This window comes from Anneissia japonica, unplaced genomic scaffold (genome assembly GCF_011630105.1).
Source record: "Anneissia japonica isolate Jap-2015-1 unplaced genomic scaffold, ASM1163010v1 scaffold288033_len957474_cov176, whole genome shotgun sequence".
In the NCBI taxonomy this organism is placed as follows: Eukaryota; Metazoa; Echinodermata; class Crinoidea; order Comatulida; family Comatulidae; genus Anneissia; species Anneissia japonica.
The window spans coordinates 464,226-467,542 of record NW_022715491.1 but is presented as its reverse complement, the minus strand read 5'-3'; positions in this window follow the sequence as shown (position 1 = coordinate 467,542).

The following is a 3,317-nucleotide window of genomic DNA, read 5'->3' as shown; positions in this document are numbered from 1 at the left end:
AATAAAAAACAGCAACAAGGAATACAAATATATAAATTGATTAAAATTAAAGCCAATAGATTAAACAGTTGATAAAGTTTTTTTTTTCTCTTTCGTAGAAGTTAACCCACTTTTATTTCTTTCTCTTTTTGTTACTTTTCTTCTTTTTTTCTGCTTCTAATACATATTTAAAAGAAAATGAATATACAAAATAAAAACAATTGCACTTAGGAGGGGTCAGTCCACAATGGCTGACTATCTTTTTTTTTTTAACATCCTTCCACTTGTAATAATTTCTAAATATGTTTTACCAAGATGTAATTAACATTATTAACATCGTACATTAAAGAATTTCTTCAAGTCATTAAAAAAAACATATTTATATACATATACACTGCACATATACATAATATTATTTTCTTTTTAAATCCACCCTTTACCTTTCATAGGAATTTCATTCTCTTTTATTTCTTTCTCTTTTTGTTATTTTTTTTTGTATGGAATACACATACATATACATTTCACACTTATCATATATATCTATATCCGTATACATCCATGCACATACATACATATGTACACATACGCACACATATACACACATACATATATATATATATATATATACACCCATACATATATACAGGCCCATACATACACATATACATACATATACATTCTTTAACACGACGCAATAATTACACTTTTTTGTTTTCTTAATCATTTTATTTTTATATACTTGTTTTTTCTTATATATAAAAAATAGAAAGAGACGTATTATATTGATAATTATACGGTATTATATTTTACCGTTCTCAATAGAAGAGCATGATGATAATTGTGTAATAATATTAATAATATTAATAATTATTTTTATCCTTTTAAAAAAAATTTATATTGGCCTATGGCTATATTTTTAAATTATTTTTTAATTTTTTCAATTTATTTTTAAGTGGTTTTAAATAGTGCGTATATGCACCAACTACTACAATTTGAGTACAATATTATCTCATACAAGGTTTCATCTATTAATATTGTTTTTCTTATGGAGTAAACTCCACTAGACAAATCATTGTTGCCCATTTGATACATTATTCGTATTTCCTGTATATATATATTTTTTTTTTAAGTTATTTTTTTTAATTCATTCATTTTGTATATACATTCATCAACACAATACAAATATTCTAAGTATTGCTGTTACCTATGTAAGAAGAGTACATGTTTCTGAACATTTATTGCGTATTAAAATAGATATATAAATATGCTAAATGTATAAAGATGATTTTTTACGTACGGTATAGCTACTTGTATAATGACATCATTTTTATGGTAACATGGTACGTCGGACATTGTTATTTATTGATAAATAACAGTTTTCTAAATAGTGTCATTCTCACATACAATTCAGAATCGAGCAGTGCTTTTAATGATTTTATTTTACCCACTGCTGCTTTGATAACGGCAGCTTTGTATAGGCAAAAACAAGCAACTGTGTAAATATGGTTAACATAATTGTTATCAGTACCTAGCACAATATTATTAAAAGTTGCAGTATATCCAAAAATCATTCTGTCTATTTCATTCCAGACATATTTTGCATTTACACAACCCCAAAAGAGATGATAATCATCTTCTTTAATATTCGGATTACAAAATAAGCAGCAGTCATTGTCGGAGAGTTTCCATTTAAAAAGACGTGAACGTGTGGTTATTGTACAATGCATTAATTTGTAATTAAAATTTGCAAGGTTTTTCTCAACAGTGTTTTTTACCTTTCTTAACCACACCATTTCCCAATGAATATCTGGAATATTTAGGAGGCGTTCCCATTTAGATTGGATTTTACAAGGTTTTTCCGAAAAACATTTTACATTGCAATTATAAATATTTTTTGTATTCATTAAATATTAACATTCAATATTATTTTTGCCACTGGTTTCAGTCTGGTTGGAATTCTCAATTAATAACTTCCAGGCATGTGGTATAGCTGATAGCACTCTTTTCCAGTCAGATATCCAATTATGCCTTGATTGTAATTTTTCAACGATTTCATCAGCTTTTAAAAATCTATTACCCTTAACAATATCACTTATTTTGACAAAACCTGATTTAACCCAGGATTTGAAGAATAAAGACTTTTTATTTAATACCACATTTTTATTCATCCATATTACTTGATCACACATATCTTCATAAGTGTCACAATTTTGTGAACTAGATTTATTTAACATGCATAGTGACCTTAAGATATTTCGGTAAAAATGTTGGCACTTTTGTATTAATTGTATTATATAAGTCATTTATATTAGTTACTTTTGTGAAAATGTCTTTAGAACCCAATTGTTCTAGATAGTAAAGCGGTATTTGCTTCCATCTTTCTTGTGTGTTTTTATTCAATAATTTTTAAACCAAGTAATATGTAATGACATAATCCTTGCTTCTAGGCATGGCATTTTCATTCCTCCGTTCTTAATCTCCTCATATAATATGCTCCTTTTTATCTTTTCGCTACCTTCCCAGATAAAATCAAATATGGTTTTCTTATTTTTTTTTTATTATGTGTTGTGGAGTTTCAATTATACTTGCTAAGTAGGTCAATTTCGATAATGCTAATGTATTTAAAATACAAATGTTACCGCTCATGGTCAAATTTCTCTTTTTCCATCGTTCAAGCTCATTTTCGAGCTGTATTACTCTTTCATGCCAATTTTTTTGAGTGCAAAGACTTTTGTTATACCCAATGTATACTCCCAGTATTTTGAAAGAATCGCTCCATTGAATATTTCCTGGTTGCTCTTTTTTATTTGTCAATGTTCCGAGCCACATTGCATTTGTTTTTTGTTTTTTTTAATTTCAATTTTGCTATATTACAAAATTCATCTACTGTTTGCAGACTTCGATCAATGCTGTTAAATGTACTGACGAACAATACTGTATCGTCTGCTAACTGGGCTATTTTTACTTCATGATCGTTATCTATTTATTTTTGGGAGTTTAATTCCTTTAATATTGTTATTTTTACGGATTTTAGTAGCCATAATTTCTGCTATAATGATGAATAATAATGCAGACAGAGGACATCCTTGTCTAATTCCCCGTTGCATAATAAATTTTTCGGACATCCAACCGTTATTAATTACACAGCATTCAGTATTTGCATATAATGTTTGTATCCAGCTTACAAAAGAATCGCCGAAATTGTATTTTTTTAAAACTGAAATCATGAACCTCCTACTTACGCTGTCAAAAGCTTTCTGGAAATCTAATGAAATCAGTGCACCTTCGGCTTTGGTAGAGCATGTATATTCCATTAGGTCTTCGATTAATCGAATATT